The 22,017-nt window shown below is 50.0% G+C and overlaps 28 non-coding genes across 28 annotated transcripts; all 28 read right to left on the bottom strand.

The window, feature by feature from the left end:
* Window positions 1–382: 382 nt before the first annotated feature.
* On the bottom strand, window positions 383–455 carry Trnaa-agc (transfer RNA alanine (anticodon AGC)). Its single transcript has one exon. It is a non-coding gene; the product is annotated as a tRNA-Ala (tRNA).
* A 413-nt stretch (window positions 456–868) lies between these two features.
* Trnaa-ugc (transfer RNA alanine (anticodon UGC)) lies at window positions 869–941 on the bottom strand. The gene has a single exon. It is a non-coding gene; the product is annotated as a tRNA-Ala (tRNA).
* Window positions 942–1,947: 1,006 nt separating this feature from the next.
* On the bottom strand, window positions 1,948–2,020 carry Trnad-auc (transfer RNA aspartic acid (anticodon AUC)). Its single transcript has one exon. It is a non-coding gene; the product is annotated as a tRNA-Asp (tRNA).
* Window positions 2,021–2,433: 413 nt separating this feature from the next.
* Trnaa-ugc (transfer RNA alanine (anticodon UGC)) lies at window positions 2,434–2,506 on the bottom strand. The gene has a single exon. It is a non-coding gene; the product is annotated as a tRNA-Ala (tRNA).
* Window positions 2,507–3,512: 1,006 nt separating this feature from the next.
* On the bottom strand, window positions 3,513–3,585 carry Trnaa-agc (transfer RNA alanine (anticodon AGC)). Its single transcript has one exon. It is a non-coding gene; the product is annotated as a tRNA-Ala (tRNA).
* A 413-nt stretch (window positions 3,586–3,998) lies between these two features.
* On the bottom strand, window positions 3,999–4,071 carry Trnaa-ugc (transfer RNA alanine (anticodon UGC)). The gene has a single exon. It is a non-coding gene; the product is annotated as a tRNA-Ala (tRNA).
* Window positions 4,072–5,088: 1,017 nt separating this feature from the next.
* On the bottom strand, window positions 5,089–5,161 carry Trnaa-agc (transfer RNA alanine (anticodon AGC)). Its single transcript has one exon. It is a non-coding gene; the product is annotated as a tRNA-Ala (tRNA).
* A 412-nt stretch (window positions 5,162–5,573) lies between these two features.
* Window positions 5,574–5,646, bottom strand: Trnaa-ugc (transfer RNA alanine (anticodon UGC)). The gene has a single exon. It is a non-coding gene; the product is annotated as a tRNA-Ala (tRNA).
* Window positions 5,647–6,652: 1,006 nt separating this feature from the next.
* Window positions 6,653–6,725, bottom strand: Trnaa-agc (transfer RNA alanine (anticodon AGC)). Its single transcript has one exon. It is a non-coding gene; the product is annotated as a tRNA-Ala (tRNA).
* Window positions 6,726–7,137: 412 nt separating this feature from the next.
* Trnaa-ugc (transfer RNA alanine (anticodon UGC)) lies at window positions 7,138–7,210 on the bottom strand. Its single transcript has one exon. It is a non-coding gene; the product is annotated as a tRNA-Ala (tRNA).
* A 1,006-nt stretch (window positions 7,211–8,216) lies between these two features.
* Trnaa-agc (transfer RNA alanine (anticodon AGC)) lies at window positions 8,217–8,289 on the bottom strand. Its single transcript has one exon. It is a non-coding gene; the product is annotated as a tRNA-Ala (tRNA).
* A 413-nt stretch (window positions 8,290–8,702) lies between these two features.
* On the bottom strand, window positions 8,703–8,775 carry Trnaa-ugc (transfer RNA alanine (anticodon UGC)). The gene has a single exon. It is a non-coding gene; the product is annotated as a tRNA-Ala (tRNA).
* A 1,006-nt stretch (window positions 8,776–9,781) lies between these two features.
* On the bottom strand, window positions 9,782–9,854 carry Trnaa-agc (transfer RNA alanine (anticodon AGC)). The gene has a single exon. It is a non-coding gene; the product is annotated as a tRNA-Ala (tRNA).
* Window positions 9,855–10,267: 413 nt separating this feature from the next.
* Window positions 10,268–10,340, bottom strand: Trnaa-ugc (transfer RNA alanine (anticodon UGC)). Its single transcript has one exon. It is a non-coding gene; the product is annotated as a tRNA-Ala (tRNA).
* A 1,006-nt stretch (window positions 10,341–11,346) lies between these two features.
* Window positions 11,347–11,419, bottom strand: Trnaa-agc (transfer RNA alanine (anticodon AGC)). The gene has a single exon. It is a non-coding gene; the product is annotated as a tRNA-Ala (tRNA).
* Window positions 11,420–11,832: 413 nt separating this feature from the next.
* Trnaa-ugc (transfer RNA alanine (anticodon UGC)) lies at window positions 11,833–11,905 on the bottom strand. The gene has a single exon. It is a non-coding gene; the product is annotated as a tRNA-Ala (tRNA).
* A 1,006-nt stretch (window positions 11,906–12,911) lies between these two features.
* On the bottom strand, window positions 12,912–12,984 carry Trnaa-agc (transfer RNA alanine (anticodon AGC)). Its single transcript has one exon. It is a non-coding gene; the product is annotated as a tRNA-Ala (tRNA).
* A 413-nt stretch (window positions 12,985–13,397) lies between these two features.
* Trnaa-ugc (transfer RNA alanine (anticodon UGC)) lies at window positions 13,398–13,470 on the bottom strand. The gene has a single exon. It is a non-coding gene; the product is annotated as a tRNA-Ala (tRNA).
* A 1,023-nt stretch (window positions 13,471–14,493) lies between these two features.
* On the bottom strand, window positions 14,494–14,566 carry Trnaa-agc (transfer RNA alanine (anticodon AGC)). Its single transcript has one exon. It is a non-coding gene; the product is annotated as a tRNA-Ala (tRNA).
* A 413-nt stretch (window positions 14,567–14,979) lies between these two features.
* On the bottom strand, window positions 14,980–15,052 carry Trnaa-ugc (transfer RNA alanine (anticodon UGC)). Its single transcript has one exon. It is a non-coding gene; the product is annotated as a tRNA-Ala (tRNA).
* A 1,006-nt stretch (window positions 15,053–16,058) lies between these two features.
* Trnaa-agc (transfer RNA alanine (anticodon AGC)) lies at window positions 16,059–16,131 on the bottom strand. The gene has a single exon. It is a non-coding gene; the product is annotated as a tRNA-Ala (tRNA).
* A 413-nt stretch (window positions 16,132–16,544) lies between these two features.
* Window positions 16,545–16,617, bottom strand: Trnaa-ugc (transfer RNA alanine (anticodon UGC)). Its single transcript has one exon. It is a non-coding gene; the product is annotated as a tRNA-Ala (tRNA).
* Window positions 16,618–17,623: 1,006 nt separating this feature from the next.
* Window positions 17,624–17,696, bottom strand: Trnaa-agc (transfer RNA alanine (anticodon AGC)). Its single transcript has one exon. It is a non-coding gene; the product is annotated as a tRNA-Ala (tRNA).
* Window positions 17,697–18,109: 413 nt separating this feature from the next.
* Window positions 18,110–18,182, bottom strand: Trnaa-ugc (transfer RNA alanine (anticodon UGC)). Its single transcript has one exon. It is a non-coding gene; the product is annotated as a tRNA-Ala (tRNA).
* Window positions 18,183–19,188: 1,006 nt separating this feature from the next.
* On the bottom strand, window positions 19,189–19,261 carry Trnaa-agc (transfer RNA alanine (anticodon AGC)). The gene has a single exon. It is a non-coding gene; the product is annotated as a tRNA-Ala (tRNA).
* A 413-nt stretch (window positions 19,262–19,674) lies between these two features.
* On the bottom strand, window positions 19,675–19,747 carry Trnaa-ugc (transfer RNA alanine (anticodon UGC)). The gene has a single exon. It is a non-coding gene; the product is annotated as a tRNA-Ala (tRNA).
* A 1,023-nt stretch (window positions 19,748–20,770) lies between these two features.
* On the bottom strand, window positions 20,771–20,843 carry Trnaa-agc (transfer RNA alanine (anticodon AGC)). Its single transcript has one exon. It is a non-coding gene; the product is annotated as a tRNA-Ala (tRNA).
* Window positions 20,844–21,256: 413 nt separating this feature from the next.
* Trnaa-ugc (transfer RNA alanine (anticodon UGC)) lies at window positions 21,257–21,329 on the bottom strand. The gene has a single exon. It is a non-coding gene; the product is annotated as a tRNA-Ala (tRNA).
* Window positions 21,330–22,017: the final 688 nt, after the last annotated feature.

The raw sequence follows: 22,017 nt of genomic DNA, 5'->3' as shown, positions 1-22,017 counted from the left end.
GCTTGCTTGTCAGAGACAGACTATCGCAAAACATACAAATCACTCCATGAACTGATTGCTACGGCATCTGTTATCAGAAGTCACAACTAGCAACACCAGTAGCAGCCGACTGCACGCAAAGAATAGGAATGTGCAGTGGGATTTACGTGAACCCGGCGTAAGGCAGATCTTTCCGACGTAGGCTTAAGAATGTTATGGGAACACTTGTACTGTTTGTAAATTAAGTGTAGGAGTTGGAGGAGGGTGCTTCCTGCGCACGAATAACAGCTCGCTTGCCAATTGTGGATGCTAATCGTTCTCTTGTATCTGCCTAGACACATCTGCTGGCTGTGAATTACTCCACTTGCATGGCAAGGTGCGCATGTAGGGGTGTTAAAAATTCTGGAGGCGCTGGGTATCGATCCCAGTACCTCTCGCATGCTAAGCGAGCGCTCTACCATCTGAGCTACGCCCCCTCCATGATAAATTGTGCTACATACAGCAATATCAATGTCACAGACGCTTGCACTCCCATTATTCCGCAGACAAACACTACTCTCTATGTATCTGTGAGGGTGTCTTTCAGGTTTCGTGCATTCTGTATTGAATCGTAGTTGGCCACAATGGAAGTGGCACGCATCACGTCGAAAATAGAATTCGGACACCGCTCTGAGTAAGACGAACGTGTTGTCCACTCTCTAGACTTCAATGACGTTAAGCCGTGATACCTAAGACAGACCTGCACTCGATGACAGCCGGTCCCCACACATACATCTTGCTCTCCTTACGTCAGTATGCATCATACAAGTCTGTGACGCTGGCTTTGCAACATCTTGCGTGCTTTTAGGTTCGCCGCGATCAACACTTGGCATCCACTGACCACAAAACATGGAGGCGCCGGGGCTTGAACCCGGGACCTTTCACATGCAAAGCGAACGCTCTACCAACTGAGCTACGCCCCCATCCGCGACCAAACTGCGCTATTCTCCATTCCTTGAGACTCTGATGTGCACGGACACGATGCTTGGTTGGTTTGTAGCGCTGAAGGGACCAGAGTACAAAGGCGCGGACACGTTCATATACACAAGAGTTCCAAGTAGTTTCGATGCTCTGGTATTACGAATGCAAATTCCGTCTGTTTTTAACGTCTTAAATTGAAAGGGGGGTCACAAATTGCTCCGTTTTCACTCCTTGTCGACAATCACACAGCACCTGAGGTAACAAGCACATCTCGAGCCCCATTCTGCACTCCACTGTTCATGCAAACTCAGTGCCTCGCTCTTTGCTACTGTGTACCACTCTTGTCGTCCAACTGCAAAACACTGGGCCACAACAAGTTTCCACGTCTCCATTGCACTGCGCAAACTACGAAACGCTCCCCAAACATGGCACTCGCCCATGCAGCCGACTTTTGCGACTTTACACGACGCTCACGCTAGTGACTGCCTCATTTATAGTTCGACGTCGCCCCAAAGCGAATGAGCACATTTCGCCTACGGCTTAGGCCGCCCTCCTAGTGTGGCTGCTCGGTGTCTGCAGGCAGCGAGGGGCTGCAAGCTTCCTGCGTTCGCACCTATGTCACCTGTGCTTGCTTGTCAGAGACAGACTATCGCAAAACATACAAATCACTCCATGAACTGATTGCTACGGCATCTGTTATCAGAAGTCACAACTAGCAACACCAGTAGCAGCCGACTGCACGCAAAGAATAGGAATGTGCAGTGGGATTTACGTGAACCCGGCGTAAGGCAGATCTTTCCGACGTAGGCTTAAGAATCTTATGGGAACACTTGTACTGTTTGTAAATTAAGTGTAGGAGTTGGAGGAGGGTGCTTCCTGCGCACGAATAACAGCACGCTTGCCAATTGTGGATGCTAATCGTTCTCTTGTATCTGCCTAGACACATCTGCTGGCTGTGAATTACTCCACTTGCATGGCAAGGTGCGCATGTAGGTGTGTTAAAAATTCTGGAGGCGCTGGGTATCGATCCCAGTACCTCTCGCATGATAAGCGAGCGCTCTACCATCTCAGCTACGCCCCCTCCATGATAAATTGTGCTACATACAGCAATATCAATGTCACAGACGCTTGCACTCCCATTATTCCGCAGACAAACACTACTCTCTATGTATCTGTGAGGGTGTCTTTCAGGTTTCGTGCATTCTGTATTGAATCGTAGTTGGCCACAATGGAAGTGGCACGCATCACGTCGAAAATAGAATTCGGACACCGCTCTGAGTAAGACGAACGTGTTGTCCACTCTCTAGACTTCAATGACGTTAAGCCGTGATACCTAAGACAGACCTGCACTCGATGACAGCCGGTCCCCACACATACATCTTGCTCTCCTTACGTCAGTATGCATCATACAAGTCTGTGACGCTGGCTTTGCAACATCTTGCGTGCTTTTAGGTTCGCCGCGATCAACACTTGGCATCCACTGACCACAAAACATGGAGGCGCCGGGGCTTGAACCCGGGACCTTTCACATGCAAAGCGAACGCTCTACCAACTGAGCTACGCCCCCATCCGCGACCATACTGCGCTATTCTCCATTCCTTGAGACTCTGATGTGCACGGACACGATGCTTGGTTGGTTTGTAGCGCTGAAGGGACCAGAGTACAAAGGCGCGGACACGTTCATATACACAAGAGTTCCAAGTAGTTTCGATGCTCTGGTATTACGAATGCAAATTCCGTCTTTTTTTAACGTCTTTAATTGAAAGGGGGGTCACAAATTGCTCCGTTTTCACTCCTTGTCGACAATCACACAGCACCTGAGGTAACAAGCACATCTAGAGCCCCATTCTGCACTCCACTGTTCATGCAAACTCAGTGCCTCGCTCTTTGCTACTGTGTACCACTCTTGTCGTCCAACTGCAAAACACTGGGCCACAACAAGTTTCCACGTCTCCATTGCACTGCGCAAACTACGAAACGCTCCCCAAACATGGCACTCGCCCATGCAGCCGACTTTTGCGACTTTACACGACGCTCACGCTAGTGACAGCCTCATTTATAGTTCGACGTCGCCCCAAAGCGAATGAGCACATTTCGCCTACGGCTTAGGCCGCCCTCCTAGTGTGGCTGCTCGGTGTCTGCAGGCAGCGAGGGGCTGCAAGCTTCCTGCGTTCGCACCTATGTCACCTGTGCTTGCTTGTCAGAGACAGACTATCGCAAAACATACAAATCACTCCATGAACTGATTGCTACGGCATCTGTTATCAGAAGTCACAACTAGCAACACCAGTAGCAGCCGACTGCACGCAAAGAATAGGAATGTGCAGTGGGATTTACGTGAACCCGGCGTAAGGCAGATCTTTCCGACGTAGGCTTAAGAATGTTATGGGAACACTTGTACTGTTTGTAAATTAAGTGTAGGAGTTGGAGGAGGGTGCTTCCTGCGCACGAATAACAGCTCGCTTGCCAATTGTGGATGCTAATCGTTCTCTTGTATCTGCCTAGACACATCTGCTGGCTGTGAATTACTCCACTTGCATGGCAAGGTGCGCATGTAGGGGTGCTAAAAATTCTGGAGGCGCTGGGTATCGATCCCAGTACCTCTCGCATGCTAAGCGAGCGCTCTACCATCTGAGCTACGCCCCCTCCATGATAAATTGTGCTACATACAGCAATATCAATGTCACAGACGCTTGCACTCCCATTATTCCGCAGACAAACACTACTCTCTATGTATCTGTGAGGGTGTCTTTCAGGTTTCGTGCATTCTGTATTGAATCGTAGTTGGCCACAATGGAAGTGGCACGCATCACGTCGAAAATAGAATTCGGACACCGCTCTGAGTAAGACGAACGTGTTGTCCACTCTCTAGACTTCAATGACGTTAAGCCGTGATACCTAAGACAGACCTGCACTCGATGACAGCCGGTCCCCACACATACATCTTGCTCTCCTTACGTCAGTATGCATCATACAAGTCTGTGACGCTGGCTTTGCAACATCTTGCGTGCTTTTAGGTTCGCCGCGATCAACACTTGGCATCCACTGACCACAAAACATGGATGCGCCGGGGCTTGAACCCGGGACCTTTCACATGCAAAGCGAACGCTCTACCAACTGAGCTACGCCCCCATCCGCGACCAAACTGCGCTATTCTCCATTCCTTGAGACTCTGATGTGCACGGACACGATGCTTGGTTGGTTTGTAGCGCTGAAGGGACCAGAGTACAAAGGCGCGGACACGTTCATATACACAAGAGTTCCAAGTAGTTTCGATGCTCTGGTATTACGAATGCAAATTCCGTCTGTTTTTAACGTCTTAAATTGAAAGGGGGGTCACAAATTGCTCCGTTTTCACTCCTTGTCGACAATCACACAGCACCTGAGGTAACAAGCACATCTCGAGCCCCATTCTGCACTCCACTGTTCATGCAAACTCAGTGCCTCGCTCTTTGCTACTGTGTACCACTCTTGTCGTCCAACTGCAAAACACTGGGCCACAACAAGTTTCCACGACTCCATTGCACTGCGCAAACTACGAAACGCTCCCCAAACATGGCACTCGCCCATGCAGCCGACTTTTACGACTTTACACGACGCTCACGCAACGCTCACGCTAGTGACAGCCTCATTTATAGTTCGACGTCGCCCCAAAGCGAATGAGCACATTTCGCCTACGGCTTAGGCCGCCCTCCTAGTGTGGCTGCTCGGTGTCTGCAGGCAGCGAGGGGCTGCAAGCTTCCTGCGTTCGCACCTATGTCACCTGTGCTTGCTTGTCAGAGACAGACTATCGCAAAACATACAAATCACTCCATGAACTGATTGCTACGGCATCTGTTATCAGAAGTCACAACTAGCAACACCAGTAGCAGCCGACTGCACGCAAAGAATAGGAATGTGCAGTGGGATTTACGTGAACCCGGCGTAAGGCAGATCTTTCCGACGTAGGCTTAAGAATGTTATGGGAACACTTGTACTGTTTGTAAATTAAGTGTAGGAGTTGGAGGAGGGTGCTTCCTGCGCACGAATAACAGCTCGCTTGCCAATTGTGGATGCTAATCGTTCTCTTGTATCTGCCTAGACACATCTGCTGGCTGTGAATTACTCCACTTGCATGGCAAGGTGCGCATGTAGGGGTGTTAAAAATTCTGGAGGCGCTGGGTATCGATCCCAGTACCTCTCGCATGCTAAGCGAGCGCTCTACCATCTGAGCTACGCCCCCTCCATCATAAATTGTGCTACATACAGCAATATCAATGTCACAGACGCTTGCACTCCATTATTCCGCAGACAAACACTACTCTCTATGTATCTGTGAGGGTGTCTTTCAGGTTTCGTGCATTCTGTATTGAATCGTAGTTGGCCACAATGGAAGTGGCACGCATCACGTCGAAAATAGAATTCGGACACCGCTCTGAGTAAGACGAACGTGTTGTCCACTCTCTAGACTTCAATGACGTTAAGCCGTGATACCTAAGACAGACCTGCACTCGATGACAGCCGGTCCCCACACATACATCTTGCTCTCCTTACGTCAGTATGCATCATACAAGTCTGTGACGCTGGCTTTGCAACATCTTGCGTGCTTTTAGGTTCGCCGCGATCAACACTTGGCATCCACTGACCACAAAACATGGAGGCGCCGGGGCTTGAACCCGGGACCTTTCACATGCAAAGCGAACGCTCTACCAACTGAGCTACGCCCCCATCCGCGACCAAACTGCGCTATTCTCCATTCCTTGAGACTCTGATGTGCACGGACACGATGCTTGGTTGGTTTGTAGCGCTGAAGGGACCAGAGTACAAAGGCGCGGACACGTTCATATACACAAGAGTTCCAAGTAGTTTCGATGCTCTGGTATTACGAATGCAAATTCCGTCTGTTTTTAACGTCTTAAATTGAAAGGGGGGTCACAAATTGCTCCGTTTTCACTCCTTGTCGACAATCACACAGCACCTGAGGTAACAAGCACATCTCGAGCCCCATTCTGCACTCCACTGTTCATGCAAACTCAGTGCCTCGCTCTTTGCTACTGTGTACCACTCTTGTCGTCCAACTGCAAAACACTGGGCCACAACAAGTTTCCACGTCTCCATTGCACTGCGCAAACTACGAAACGCTCCCCAAACATGGCACTCGCCCATGCAGCCGACTTTTGCGACTTTACACGACGCTCACGCTAGTGACAGCCTCATTTATAGTTCGACGTCGCCCCAAAGCGAATGAGCACATTTCGCCTACGGCTTAGGCCGCCCTCCTAGTGTGGCTGCTCGGTGTCTGCAGGCAGCGAGGGGCTGCAAGCTTCCTGCGTTCGCACCTATGTCACCTGTGCTTGCTTGTCAGAGACAGACTATCGCAAAACATACAAATCACTCCATGAACTGATTGCTACGGCATCTGTTATCAGAAGTCACAACTAGCAACACCAGTAGCAGCCGACTGCACGCAAAGAATAGGAATGTGCAGTGGGATTTACGTGAACCTGGCGTAAGGCAGATCTTTCCGACGTAGGCTTAAGAATGTTATGGGAACACTTGTACTGTTTGTAAATTAAGTGTAGGAGTTGGAGGAGGGTGCTTCCTGCGCACGAATAACAGCTCGCTTGCCAATTGTGGATGCTAATCGTTCTCTTGTATCTGCCTAGACACATCTGCTGGCTGTGAATTACTCCACTTGCATGGCAAGGTGCGCATGTAGGGGTGTTAAAAATTCTGGAGGCGCTGGGTATCGATCCCAGTACCTCTCGCATGCTAAGCGAGCGCTCTACCATCTGAGCTACGCCCCCTCCATCATAAATTGTGCTACATACAGCAATATCAATGTCACAGACGCTTGCACTCCATTATTCCGCAGACAAACACTACTCTCTATGTATCTGTGAGGGTGTCTTTCAGATTTCGTGCATTCTGTATTGAATCGTAGTTGGCCACAATGGAAGTGGCACGCATCACGTCGAAAATAGAATTCGGACACCGCTCTGAGTAAGACGAACGTGTTGTCCACTCTCTAGACTTCAATGACGTTAAGCCGTGATACCTAAGACAGACCTGCACTCGATGACAGCCGGTCCCCACACATACATCTTGCTCTCCTTACGTCAGTATGCATCATACAAGTCTGTGACGCTGGCTTTGCAACATCTTGCGTGCTTTTAGGTTCGCCGCGATCAACACTTGGCATCCACTGACCACAAAACATGGAGGCGCCGGGGCTTGAACCCGGGACCTTTCACATGCAAAGCGAACGCTCTACCAACTGAGCTACGCCCCCATCCGCGACCAAACTGCGCTATTCTCCATTCCTTGAGACTCTGATGTGCACGGACACGATGCTTGGTTGGTTTGTAGCGCTGAAGGGACCAGAGTACAAAGGCGCGGACACGTTCATATACACAAGAGTTCCAAGTAGTTTCGATGCTCTGGTATTACGAATGCAAATTCCGTCTGTTTTTAACGTCTTAAATTGAAAGGGGGGTCACAAATTGCTCCGTTTTCACTCCTTGTCGACAATCACACAGCACCTGAGGTAACAAGCACATCTCGAGCCCCATTCTGCACTCCACTGTTCATGCAAACTCAGTGCCTCGCTCTTTGCTACTGTGTACCACTCTTGTCGTCCAACTGCAAAACACTGGGCCACAACAAGTTTCCACGACTCCATTGCACTGCGCAAACTACGAAACGCTCCCCAAACATGGCACTCGCCCATGCAGCCGACTTTTACGACTTTACACGACGCTCACGCTAGTGACAGCCTCATTTATAGTTCGACGTCGCCCCAAAGCGAATGAGCACATTTCGCCTACGGCTTAGGCCGCCCTCCTAGTGTGGCTGCTCGGTGTCTGCAGGCAGCGAGGGGCTGCAAGCTTCCTGCGTTCGCACCTATGTCACCTGTGCTTGTTTGTCAGAGACAGACTATCGCAAAACATACAAATCACTCCATGAACTGATTGCTACGGCATCTGTTATCAGAAGTCACAACTAGCAACACCAGTAGCAGCCGACTGCACGCAAAGAATAGGAATGTGCAGTGGGATTTACGTGAACCCGGCGTAAGGCAGATCTTTCCGACGTAGGCTTAAGAATGTTATGGGAACACTTGTACTGTTTGTAAATTAAGTGTAGGAGTTGGAGGAGGGTGCTTCCTGCGCACGAATAACAGCTCGCTTGCCAATTGTGGATGCTAATCGTTCTCTTGTATCTGCCTAGACACATCTGCTGGCTGTGAATTACTCCACTTGCATGGCAAGGTGCGCATGTAGGGGTGTTAAAAATTCTGGAGGCGCTGGGTATCGATCCCAGTACCTCTCACATGCTAAGCGAGCGCTCTACCATCTGAGCTACGCCCCCTCCATGATAAATTGTGCTACATACAGCAATATCAATGTCACAGACGCTTGCACTCCCATTATTCCGCAGACAAACACTACTCTCTATGTATCTGTGAGGGTGTCTTTCAGGTTTCGTGCATTCTGTATTGAATCGTAGTTGGCCACAATGGAAGTGGCACGCATCACGTCGAAAATAGAATTCGGACACCGCTCTGAGTAAGACGAACGTGTTGTCCACTCTCTAGACTTCAATGACGTTAAGCCGTGATACCTAAGACAGACCTGCACTCGATGACAGCCGGTCCCCACACATACATCTTGCTCTCCTTACGTCAGTATGCATCATACAAGTCTGTGACGCTGGCTTTGCAACATCTTCCGTGCTTTTAGGTTCGCCGCGATCAACACTTGGCATCCACTGACCACAAAACATGGAGGCGCCGGGGCTTGAACCCGGGACCTTTCACATGCAAAGCGAACGCTCTACCAACTGAGCTACGCCCCCATCCGCGACCAAACTGCGCTATTCTCCATTCCTTGAGACTCTGATGTGCACGGACACGATGCTTGGTTGGTTTGTAGCGCTGAAGGGACCAGAGTACAAAGGCGCGGACACGTTCATATACACAAGAGTTCCAAGTAGTTTCGATGCTCTGGTATTACGAATGCAAATTCCGTCTGTTTTTAACGTCTTAAATTGAAAGGGGGGTCACAAATTGCTCCGTTTTCACTCCTTGTCGACAATCACACAGCACCTGAGGTAACAAGCACATCTCGAGCCCCATTCTGCACTCCACTGTTCATGCAAACTCAGTGCCTCGCTCTTTGCTACTGTGTACCACTCTTGTCGTCCAACTGCAAAACACTGGGCCACAACAAGTTTCCACGACTCCATTGCACTGCGCAAACTACGAAACGCTCCCCAAACATGGCACTCGCCCATGCAGCCGACTTTTACGACTTTACACGACGCTCACGCTAGTGACAGCCTCATTTATAGTTCGACGTCGCCCCAAAGCGAATGAGCACATTTCGCCTACGGCTTAGGCCGCCCTCCTAGTGTGGCTGCTCGGTGTCTGCAGGCAGCGAGGGGCTGCAAGCTTCCTGCGTTCGCACCTATGTCACCTGTGCTTGCTTGTCAGAGACAGACTATCGCAAAACATACAAATCACTCCATGAACTGATTGCTACGGCATCTGTTATCAGAAGTCACAACTAGCAACACCAGTAGCAGCCGACTGCACGCAAAGAATAGGAATGTGCAGTGGGATTTACGTGAACCCGGCGTAAGGCAGATCTTTCCGACGTAGGCTTAAGAATGTTATGGGAACACTTGTACTGTTTGTAAATTAAGTGTAGGAGTTGGAGGAGGGTGCTTCCTGCGCACGAATAACAGCTCGCTTGCCAATTGTGGATGCTAATCGTTCTCTTGTATCTGCCTAGACACATCTGCTGGCTGCGAATTACTCCACTTGCATGGCAAGGTGCGCATGTAGGGGTGTTAAAAATTCTGGAGGCGCTGGGTATCGATCCCAGTACCTCTCGCATGCTAAGCGAGCGCTCTACCATCTGAGCTACGCCCCCTCCATGATAAATTGTGCTACATACAGCAATATCAATGTCACAGACGCTTGCACTCCCATTATTCCGCAGACAAACACTACTCTCTATGTATCTGTGAGGGTGTCTTTCAGGTTTCGTGCATTCTGTATTGAATCGTAGTTGGCCACAATGGAAGTGGCACGCATCACGTCGAAAATAGAATTCGGACACCGCTCTGAGTAAGACGAACGTGTTGTCCACTCTCTAGACTTCAATGACGTTAAGCCGTGATACCTAAGACAGACCTGCACTCGATGACAGCCGGTCCCCACACATACATCTTGCTCTCCTTACGTCAGTATGCATCATACAAGTCTGTGACGCTGGCTTTGCAACATCTTGCGTGCTTTTAGGTTCGCCGCGATCAACACTTGGCATCCACTGACCACAAAACATGGAGGCGCCGGGGCTTGAACCCGGGACCTTTCACATGCAAAGCGAACGCTCTACCAACTGAGCTACGCCCCCATCCGCGACCAAACTGCGCTATTCTCCATTCCTTGAGACTCTGATGTGCACGGACACGATGCTTGGTTGGTTTGTAGCGCTGAAGGGATCAGAGTACAAAGGCGCGGACACGTTCATATACACAAGAGTTCCAAGTAGTTTCGATGCTCTGGTATTACGAATGCAAATTCCGTCTGTTTTTAACGTCTTAAATTGAAAGGGGGGTCACAAATTGCTCCGTTTTCACTCCTTGTCGACAATCACACAGCACCTGAGGTAACAAGCACATCTCGAGCCCCATTCTGCACTCCACTGTTCATGCAAACTCAGTGCCTCGCTCTTTGCTACTGTGTACCACTCTTGTCGTCCAACTGCAAAACACTGGGCCACAACAAGTTTCCACGTCTCCATTGCACTGCGCAAACTACGAAACGCTCCCCAAACATGGCACTCGCCCATGCAGCCGACTTTTACGACTTTACACGACGCTCACGCTAGTGACAGCCTCATTTATAGTTCGACGTCGCCCCAAAGCGAATGAGCACATTTCGCCTACGGCTTAGGCCGCCCTCCTAGTGTGGCTGCTCGGTGTCTGCAGGCAGCGAGGGGCTGCAAGCTTCCTGCGTTCGCACCTATGTCACCTGTGCTTGCTTGTCAGAGACAGACTATCGCAAAACATACAAATCACTCCATGAACTGATTGCTACGGCATCTGTTATCAGAAGTCACAACTAGCAACACCAGTAGCAGCCGACTGCACGCAAAGAATAGGAATGTGCAGTGGGATTTACGTGAACCTGGCGTAAGGCAGATCTTTCCGACGTAGGCTTAAGAATGTTATGGGAACACTTGTACTGTTTGTAAATTAAGTGTAGGAGTTGGAGGAGGGTGCTTCCTGCGCACGAATAACAGCTCGCTTGCCAATTGTGGATGCTAATCGTTCTCTTGTATCTGCCTAGACACATCTGCTGGCTGTGAATTACTCCACTTGCATGGCAAGGTGCGCATGTAGGGGTGTTAAAAATTCTGGAGGCGCTGGGTATCGATCCCAGTACATCTCGCAAGCTAAGCGAGCGCTCTACCATCTGAGCTACGCCCCCTCCATCATAAATTGTGCTACATACAGCAATATCAATGTCACAGACGCTTGCACTCCCATTATTCCGCAGACAAACACTACTCTCTATGTATCTGTGAGGGTGTCTTTCAGGTTTCGTGCATTCTGTATTGAATCGTAGTTGGCCACAATGGAAGTGGCACGCATCACGTCGAAAATAGAATTCGGACACCGCTCTGAGTAAGACGAACGTGTTGTCCACTCTCTAGACTTCAATGACGTTAAGCCGTGATACCTAAGACAGACCTGCACTCGATGACAGCCGGTCCCCACACATACATCTTGCTCTCCTTACGTCAGTATGCATCATACAAGTCTGTGACGCTGGCTTTGCAACATCTTGCGTGCTTTTAGGTTCGCCGCGATCAACACTTGGCATCCACTGACCACAAAACATGGAGGCGCCGGGGCTTGAACCCGGGACCTTTCACATGCAAAGCGAACGCTCTACCAACTGAGCTACGCCCCCATTCGCGACCAAACTGCGCTATTCTCCATTCCTTGAGACTCTGATGTGCACGGACACGATGCTTGGTTGGTTTGTAGCGCTGAAGGGACCAGAGTACAAAGGCGCGGACACGTTCATATACACAAGAGTTCCAAGTAGTTTCGATGCTCTGGTGTTACGAATGCAAATTCCGTCTGTTTTTAACCTCTTAAATTGAAAGGGGGGTCACAAATTGCTCCGTTTTCACTCCTTGTCGACAATCACACAGCACCTGAGGTAACAAGCACATCTCGAGCCCCATTCTGCACTCCACTGTTCATGCAAACTCAGTGCCTCGCTCTTTGCTACTGTGTACCACTCTTGTCGTCCAACTGCAAAACACTGGGCCACAACAAGTTTCCACGTCTCCATTGCACTGCGCAAACTACGAAACGCTCCCCAAACATGGCACTCGCCCATGCAGCCGACTTTTACGACTTTACACGACGCTCACGCTAGTGACAGCCTCATTTATAGTTCGACGTCGCCCCAAAGCGAATGAGCACATTTCGCCTACGGCTTAGGCCGCCCTCCTAGTGTGGCTGCTCGGTGTCTGCAGGCAGCGAGGGGCTGCAAGCTTCCTGCGTTCGCACCTATGTCACCTGTGCTTGCTTGTCAGAGACAGACTATCGCAAAACATACAAATCACTCCATGAACTGATTGCTACGGCATCTGTTATCAGAAGTCACAACTAGCAACACCAGTAGCAGCCGACTGCACGCAAAGAATAGGAATGTGCAGTGGGATTTACGTGAACCCGGCGTAAGGCAGATCTTTCCGACGTAGGCTTAAGAATGTTATGGGAACACTTGTACTGTTTGTAAATTAAGTGTAGGAGTTGGAGGAGGGTGCTTCCTGCGCACGAATAACAGCTCGCTTGCCAATTGTGGATGCTAATCGTTCTCTTGTATCTGCCTAGACACATCTGCTGGCTGTGAATTACTCCACTTGCATGGCAAGGTGCGCATGTAGGGGTGTTAAAAATTCTGGAGGCGCTGGGTATCGATCCCAGTACCTCTCGCATGCTAAGCGAGCGCTCTACCATCTGAGCTACGCCCCCTCCATCATAAATTGTGCTACATACAGCAATATCAATGTCACAGACGCTTGCACTCCCATTATTCCGCAGACAAACACTACTCTCTATGTATCTGTGAGGGTGTCTTTCAGGTTTCGTGCATTCTGTATTGAATCATAGTTGGCCACAATGGAAGTGGCACGCATCACGTCGAAAATAGAATTCGGACACCGCTCTGAGTAAGACGAACGTGTTGTCCACTCTCTAGACTTCAATGACGTTAAGCCGTGATACCTAAGACAGACCTGCACTCGATGACAGCCGGTCCCCACACATACATCTTGCTCTCCTTACGTCAGTATGCATCATACAAGTCTGTGACGCTGGCTTTGCAACATCTTGCGTGCTTTTAGGTTCGCCGCGATCAACACTTGGCATCCACTGACCACAAAACATGGAGGCGCCGGGGCTTGAACCCGGGACCTTTCACATGCAAAGCGAACGCTCTACCAACTGAGCTACGCCCCCATCCGCGACCAAACTGCGCTATTCTCCATTCCTTGAGACTCTGATGTGCACGGACACGATGCTTGGTTGGTTTGTAGCGCTGAAGGGACCAGAGTACAAAGGCGCGGACACGTTCATATACACAAGAGTTCCAAGTAGTTTCGATGCTCTGGTATTACGAATGCAAATTCCGTCTGTTTTTAACGTCTTAAATTGAAAGGGGGGTCACAAATTGCTCCGTTTTCACTCCTTGTCGACAATCACACAGCACCTGAGGTAACAAGCACATCTCGAGCCCCATTCTGCACTCCACTGTTCATGCAAACTCAGTGCCTCGCTCTTTGCTACTGTGTACCACTCTTGTCGTCCAACTGCAAAACACTGGGCCACAACAAGTTTCCACGTCTCCATTGCACTGCGCAAACTACGAAACGCTCCCCAAACATGGCACTCGCCCATGCAGCCGACTTTTACGACTTTACACGACGCTCACGCAACGCTCACGCTCACGCTAGTGACAGCCTCATTTATAGTTCGACGTCGCCCCAAAGCGAATGAGCACATTTCGCCTACGGCTTAGGCCGCCCTCCTAGTGTGGCTGCTCGGTGTCTGCAGGCAGCGAGGGGCTGCAAGCTTCCTGCGTTCGCACCTATGTCACCTGTGCTTGCTTGTCAGAGACAGACTATCGCAAAACATACAAATCACTCCATGAACTGATTGCTACGGCATCTGTTATCAGAAGTCACAACTAGCAACACCAGTAGCAGCCGACTGCACGCAAAGAATAGGAATGTGCAGTGGGATTTACGGGAACCTGGCGTAAGGCAGATCTTTCCGACGTAGGCTTAAGAATGTTATGGGAACACTTGTACTGTTTGTAAATTAAGTGTAGGAGTTGGAGGAGGGTGCTTCCTGCGCACGAATAACAGCTCGCTTGCCAATTGTGGATGCTAATCGTTCTCTTGTATCTGCCTAGACACATCTGCTGGCTGTGAATTACTCCACTTGCATGGCAAGGTGCGCATGTAGGGGTGTTAAAAATTCTGGAGGCGCTGGGTATCGATCCCAGTACCTCTCGCATGCTAAGCGAGCGCTCTACCATCTGAGCTACGCCCCCTCCATGATAAATTGTGCTACATACAGCAATATCAATGTCACAGACGCTTGCACTCCCATTATTCCGCAGACAAACACTACTCTCTATGTATCTGTGAGGGTGTCTTTCAGGTTTCGTGCATTCTGTATTGAATCGTAGTTGGCCACAATGGAAGTGGCACGCATCACGTCGAAAATAGAATTCGGACACCGCTCTGAGTAAGACGAACGTGTTGTCCACTCTCTAGACTTCAATGACGTTAAGCCGTGATACCTAAGACAGACCTGCACTCGATGACAGCCGGTCCCCACACATACATCTTGCTCTCCTTACGTCAGTATGCATCATACAAGTCTGTGACGCTGGCTTTGCAACATCTTGCGTGCTTTTAGGTTCGCCGCGATCAACACTTGGCATCCACTGACCACAAAACATGGAGGCGCCGGGGCTTGAACCCGGGACCTTTCACATGCAAAGCGAACGCTCTACCAACTGAGCTACGCCCCCATCCGCGACCAAACTGCGCTATTCTCCATTCCTTGAGACTCTGATGTGCACGGACACGATGCTTGGTTGGTTTGTAGCGCTGAAGGGACCAGAGTACAAAGGCGCGGACACGTTCATATACACAAGAGTTCCAAGTAGTTTCGATGCTCTGGTATTACGAATGCAAATTCCGTCTGTTTTTAACGTCTTAAATTGAAAGGGGGGTCACAAATTGCTCCGTTTTCACTCCTTGTCGACAATCACACAGCACCTGAGGTAACAAGCACATCTCGAGCCCCATTCTGCACTCCACTGTTCATGCAAACTCAGTGCCTCGCTCTTTGCTACTGTGTACCACTCTTGTCGTCCAACTGCAAAACACTGGGCCACAACAAGTTTCCACGTCTCCATTGCACTGCGCAAACTACGAAACGCTCCCCAAACATGGCACTCGCCCATGCAGCCGACTTTTACGACTTTACACGACGCTCACGCTAGTGACAGCCTCATTTATAGTTCGACGTCGCCCCAAAGCGAATGAGCACATTTCGCCTACGGCTTAGGCCGCCCTCCTAGTGTGGCTGCTCGGTGTCTGCAGGCAGCGAGGGGCTGCAAGCTTCCTGCGTTCGCACCTATGTCACCTGTGCTTGCTTGTCAGAGACAGACTATCGCAAAACATACAAATCACTCCATGAACTGATTGCTACGGCATCTGTTATCAGAAGTCACAACTAGCAACACCAGTAGCAGCCGACTGCACGCAAAGAATAGGAATGTGCAGTGGGATTTACGTGAACCCGGCGTAAGGCAGATCTTTCCGACGTAGGCTTAAGAATGTTATGGGAACACTTGTACTGTTTGTAAATTGAGTGTAGGAGTTGGAGGAGGGTGCTTCCTGCGCACGAATAACAGCACGCTTGCCAATTGTGGATGCTAATCGTTCTCTTGTATCTGCCTAGACACATCTGCTGGCTGTGAATTACTCCACTTGCATGGCAAGGTGCGCATGTAGGGGTGTTAAAAAGTCTGGAGGCGCTGGGTATCGATCCCAGTACCTCTCGCATGCTAAGCGAGCGCTCTACCATCTGAGCTACGCCCCCTCCATGATAAATTGTGCTACATACAGCAATATCAATGTCACAGACGCTTGCACTCCCATTATTCCGCAGACAAACACTACTCTCTATGTATCTGTGAGGGTGTCTTTCAGGTTTCGTGCATTCTGTATTGAATCGTAGTTGGCCACAATGGAAGTGGCACGCATCACGTCGAAAATAGAATTCGGACACCGCTCTGAGTAAGACGAACGTGTTGTCCACTCTCTAGACTTCAATGACGTTAAGCCGTGATACCTAAGACAGACCTGCACTCGATGACAGCCGGTCCCCACACATACATCTTGCTCTCCTTACATCAGTATGCATCATACAAGTCTGTGACGCTGGCTTTGCAACATCTTGCGTGCTTTTAGGTTCGCCGCGATCAACACTTGGCATCCACTGACCACAAAACATAGAGGCGCCGGGGCTTGAACCCGGGACCTTTCACATGCAAAGCGAACGCTCTACCAACTGAGCTACGCCCCCATCCGCGACCAAACTGCGCTATTCTCCATTCCTTGAGACTCTGATGTGCACGGACACGATGCTTGGTTGGTTTGTAGCGCTGAAGGGACCAGAGTACAAAGGCGCGGACACGTTCATATACACAAGAGTTCCAAGTAGTTTCGATGCTCTGGTATTACGAATGCAAATTCCGTCTGTTTTTAACGTCTTAAATTGAAAGGGGGGTCACAAATTGCTCCGTTTTCACTCCTTGTCGACAATCACACAGCACCTGAGGTAACAAGCACATCTCGAGCCCCATTCTGCACTCCACTGTTCATGCAAACTCAGTGCCTCGCTCTTTGCTACTGTGTACCACTCTTGTCGTCCAACTGCAAAACACTGGGCCACAACAAGTTTCCACGTCTCCATTGCACTGCGCAAACTACGAAACGCTCCCCAAACATGGCACTCGCCCATGCAGCCGACTTTTACGACTTTACACGACGCTCACGCTAGTGACAGCCTCATTTATAGTTCGACGTCGCCCCAAAGCGAATGAGCACATTTCGCCTACGGCTTAGGCCGCCCTCCTAGCGTGGCTGCTCGGTGTCTGCAGGCAGCGAGGGGCTGCAAGCTTCCTGCGTTCGCACCTATGTCACCTGTGCTTGCTTGTCAGAGACAGACTATCGCAAAACATACAAATCACTCCATGAACTGATTGCTACGGCATCTGTTATCAGAAGTCACAACTAGCAACACCAGTAGCAGCCGACTGCACGCAAAGAATAGGAATGTGCAGTGGGATTTACGTGAACCCGGCGTAAGGCAGATCTTTCCGACGTAGGCTTAAGAATGTTATGGGAACACTTGTACTGTTTGTAAATTAAGTGTAGGAGTTGGAGGAGGGTGCTTCCTGCGCACGAATAACAGCACGCTTGCCAATTGTGGATGCTAATCGTTCTCTTGTATCTGCCTAGACACATCTGCTGGCTGTGAATTACTCCACTTGCATGGCAAGGTGCGCATGTAGGGGTGTTAAAAATTCTGGAGGCGCTGGGTATCGATCCCAGTACCTCTCGCATGCTAAGCGAGCGCTCTACCATCTGAGCTACGCCCCCTCCATGATAAATTGTGCTACATACAGCAATATCAATGTCACAGACGCTTGCACTCCCATTATTCCGCAGACAAACACTACTCTCTATGTATCTGTGAGGGTGTCTTTCAGGTTTCGTGCATTCTGTATTGAATCGTAGTTGGCCACAATGGAAGTGGCACGCATCACGTCGAAAATAGAATTCGGACACCGCTCTGAGTAAGACGAACGTGTTGTCCACTCTCTAGACTTCAATGACGTTAAGCCGTGATACCTAAGACAGACCTGCACTCGATGACAGCCGGTCCCCACACATACATCTTGCTCTCCTTACGTCAGTATGCATCATACAAGTCTGTGACGCTGGCTTTGCAACATCTTGCGTGCTTTTAGGTTCGCCGCGATCAACACTTGGCATCCACTGACCACAAAACATGGAGGCGCCGGGGCTTGAACCCGGGACCTTTCACATGCAAAGCGAACGCTCTACCAACTGAGCTACGCCCCCATCCGCGACCAAACTGCGCTATTCTCCATTCCTTGAGACTCTGATGTGCACGGACACGATGCTTGGTTGGTTTGTAGCGCTGAAGGGACCAGAGTACAAAGGCGCGGACACGTTCATATACACAAGAGTTCCAAGTAGTTTCGATGCTCTGGTATTACGAATGCAAATTCCGTCTGTTTTTAACGTCTTAAATTGAAAGGGGGGTCACAAATTGCTCCGTTTTCACTCCTTGTCGACAATCACACAGCACCTGAGGTAACAAACACATCTCGAGCCCCATTCTGCACTCCACTGTTCATGCAAACTCAGTGCCTCGCTCTTTGCTACTGTGTACCACTCTTGTCGTCCAACTGCAAAACACTGGGCCACAACAAGTTTCCACGTCTCCATTGCACTGCGCAAACTACGAAACGCTCCCCAAACATGGCACTCGCCCATGCAGCCGACTTTTACGACTTTACACGACGCTCACGCTAGTGACAGCCTCATTTATAGTTCGACGTCGCCCCAAAGCGAATGAGCACATTTCGCCTACGGCTTAGGCCGCCCTCCTAGTGTGGCTGCTCGGTGTCTGCAGGCAGCGAGGGGCTGCAAGCTTCCTGCGTTCGCACCTATGTCACCTGTGCTTGCTTGTCAGAGACAGACTATCGCAAAACATACAAATCACTCCATGAACTGATTGCTACGGCATCTGTTATCAGAAGTCACAACTAGCAACACCAGTAGCAGCCGACTGCACGCAAAGAATAGGAATGTGCAGTGGGATTTACGTGAACCTGGCGTAAGGCAGATCTTTCCGACGTAGGCTTAAGAATGTTATGGGAACACTTGTACTGTTTGTAAATTGAGTGTAGGAGTTGGAGGAGGGTGCTTCCTGCGCACGAATAACAGCACGCTTGCCAATTGTGGATGCTAATCGTTCTCTTGTATCTGCCTAGACACATCTGCTGGCTGTGAATTACTCCACTTGCATGGCAAGGTGCGCATGTAGGGGTGTTAAAAATTCTGGAGGCGCTGGGTATCGATCCCAGTACCTCTCGCATGCTAAGCGAGCGCTCTACCATCTGAGCTACGCCCCCTCCATGATAAATTGTGCTACATACAGCAATATCAATGTCACAGACGCTTGCACTCCCATTATTCCGCAGACAAACACTACTCTCTATGTATCTGTGAGGGTGTCTTTCAGGTTTCGTGCATTCTGTATTGAATCGTAGTTGGCCACAATGGAAGTGGCACGCATCACGTCGAAAATAGAATTCGGACACCGCTCTGAGTAAGACGAACGTGTTGTCCACTCTCTAGACTTCAATGACGTTAAGCCGTGATACCTAAGACAGACCTGCACTCGATGACAGCCGGTCCCCACACATACATCTTGCTCTCCTTACGTCAGTATGCATCATACAAGTCTGTGACGCTGGCTTTGCAACATCTTGCGTGCTTTTAGGTTCGCCGCGATCAACACTTGGCATCCACTGACCACAAAACATGGAGGCGCCGGGGCTTGAACCCGGGACCTTTCACATGCAAAGCGAACGCTCTACCAACTGAGCTACGCCCCCATCCGCGACCAAACTGCGCTATTCTCCATTCCTTGAGACTCTGATGTGCACGGACACGATGCTTGGTTGGTTTGTAGCGCTGAAGGGACCAGAGTACAAAGGCGCGGACACGTTCATATACACAAGAGTTCCAAGTAGTTTCGATGCTCTGGTATTACGAATGCAAATTCCGTCTGTTTTTAACGTCTTAAATTGAAAGGGGGGTCACAAATTGCTCCGTTTTCACTCCTTGTCGACAATCACACAGCACCTGAGGTAACAAGCACATCTCGAGCCCCATTCTGCACTCCACTGTTCATGCAAACTCAGTGCCTCGCTCTTTGCTACTGTGTACCACTCTTGTCGTCCAACTGCAAAACACTGGGCCACAACAAGTTTCCACGTCTCCATTGCACTGCGCAAACTACGAAACGCTCCCCAAACATGGCACTCGCCCATGCAGCCGACTTTTACGACTTTACACGACGCTCACGCAACGCTCACGCTCACGCTAGTGACAGCCTCATTTATAGTTCGACGTCGCCCCAAAGCGAATGAGCACATTTCGCCTACGGCTTAGGTCGCCCTCCTAGTGTGGCTGCTCGGTGTCTGCAGGCAGCGAGGGGCTGCAAGCTTCCTGCGTTCGCACCTATGTCACCTGTGCTTGCTTGTCAGAGACAGACTATCGCATAACATACAAATCACTCCATGAACTGATTGCTACGGCATCTGTTATCAGAAGTCACAACTAGCAACACCAGTAGCAGCCGACTGCACGCAAAGAATAGGAATGTGCAGTGGGATTTACGTGAACCCGGAGTAAGGCAGATCTTTCCGACGTAGGCTTAAGAATGTTATGGGAACACTTGTACTGTTTGTAAATTAAGTGTAGGAGTTGGAGGAGGGTGCTTCCTGCGCACGAATAACAGCACGCTTGCCAATTGTGGATGCTAATCGTTCTCTTGTATCTGCCTAGACACATCTGCTGGCTGTGAATTACTCCACTTGCATGGCAAGGTGCGCATGTAGGGGTGTTAAAAATTCTGGAGGCGCTGGGTATCGATCCCAGTACCTCTCGCATGCTAAGCGAGCGCTCTACCATCTGAGCTACGCCCCCTCCATGATAAATTGTGCTACATACAGCAATATCAATGTCACAGACGCTTGCACTCCCATTATTCCGCAGACAAACACTACTCTCTATGTATCTGTGAGGGTGTCTTTCAGGTTTCGTGCATTCTGTATTGAATCGTAGTTGGCCACAATGGAAGTGGCACGCATCACGTCGAAAATAGAATTCGGACACCGCTCTGAGTAAGACGAACGTGTTGTCCACTCTCTAGACTTCAATGACGTTAAGCCGTGATACCTAAGACAGACCTGCACTCGATGACAGCCGGTCCCCACACATACATCTTGCTCTCCTTACGTCAGTATGCATCATACAAGTCTGTGACGCTGGCTTTGCAACATCTTGCGTGCTTTTAGGTTCGCCGCGATCAACACTTGGCATCCACTGACCACAAAACATGGAGGCGCCGGGGCTTGAACCCGGGACCTTTCACATGCAAAGCGAACGCTCTACCAACTGAGCTACGCCCCCATCCGCGACCAAACTGCGCTATTCTCCATTCCTTGAGACTCTGATGTGCACGGACACGATGCTTGGTTGGTTTGTAGCGCTGAAGGGACCAGAGTACAAAGGCGCGGACACGTTCATATACACAAGAGTTCCAAGTAGTTTCGATGCTCTGGTATTACGAATGCAAATTCCGTCTGTTTTTAACGTCTTAAATTGAAAGGGGGGTCACAAATTGCTCCGTTTTCACTCCTTGTCGACAATCACACAGCACCTGAGGTAACAAGCACATCTCGAGCCCCATTCTGCACTCCACTGTTCATGCAAACTCAGTGCCTCGCTCTTTGCTACTGTGTACCACTCTTGTCGTCCAACTGCAAAACACTGGGCCACAACAAGTTTCCACGTCTCCATTGCACTGTGCAAACTACGAAACGCTCCCCAAACATGGCACTCGCCCATGCAGCCGACTTTTACGACTTTACACGACGCTCACGCTAGTGACAGCCTCATTTATAGTTCGACGTCGCCCCAAAGCGAATGAGCACATTTCGCCTACGGCTTAGGCCGCCCTCCTAGTGTGGCTGCTCGGTGTCTGCAGGCAGCGAGGGGCTGCAAGCTTCCTGCGTTCGCACCTATGTCACCTGTGCTTGCTTGTCAGAGACAGACTATCGCAAAACATACAAATCACTCCATGAACTGATTGCTACGG

This window comes from Schistocerca gregaria, chromosome 6 (genome assembly GCF_023897955.1).
Source record: "Schistocerca gregaria isolate iqSchGreg1 chromosome 6, iqSchGreg1.2, whole genome shotgun sequence".
Lineage (NCBI taxonomy): Eukaryota > Metazoa > Arthropoda > Insecta > Orthoptera > Acrididae > Schistocerca > Schistocerca gregaria.
Note: the sequence above shows the minus strand (reverse complement) of the source record. Positions and strands in the feature narration are given on the sequence as shown.